Source organism: Merops nubicus, unplaced genomic scaffold (genome assembly GCF_000691845.1).
Source record: "Merops nubicus isolate BGI_N331 unplaced genomic scaffold, ASM69184v1 scaffold8392, whole genome shotgun sequence".
Lineage (NCBI taxonomy): Eukaryota > Metazoa > Chordata > Aves > Coraciiformes > Meropidae > Merops > Merops nubicus.
In genome coordinates, this window is record NW_008595685.1 from 1 (window position 1) to 361 (window position 361).

Below are 361 nucleotides of genomic sequence, written 5' to 3' on the forward strand. Positions count from 1 at the left end.
CGCGGGGGTCCGGCTCGGGCAAGGTCGGCCGAGCCCCCAAGCAACGTGGTTTTTATTGCGGTGTCGGAGAACAGCGACCGCCGCAGAAGGTCCCGCGGGTAGTTAACATGGGGCGGGAAATCTAGCAAGCAGCAGCGTGTACCCGTGGGTGTTTTCGGGGCTGTTAGAAGCCCTGTCCCGTTCCAGCACGGTTTCACCCCAGAAGGTCCCTGCGCTTACCCCCGGGCTGGGCGCTGCCGCTCCTGAGGGCACTGAAGGGTTTGGGTGGCTGTACTGAGCGGGCAGCACGAGGAAGACTGAATTCGTTGGATAGGTAGGGAAAAAAAATGATGCTTTTTTTTTTTTTTTTTTTTTTTTCCCC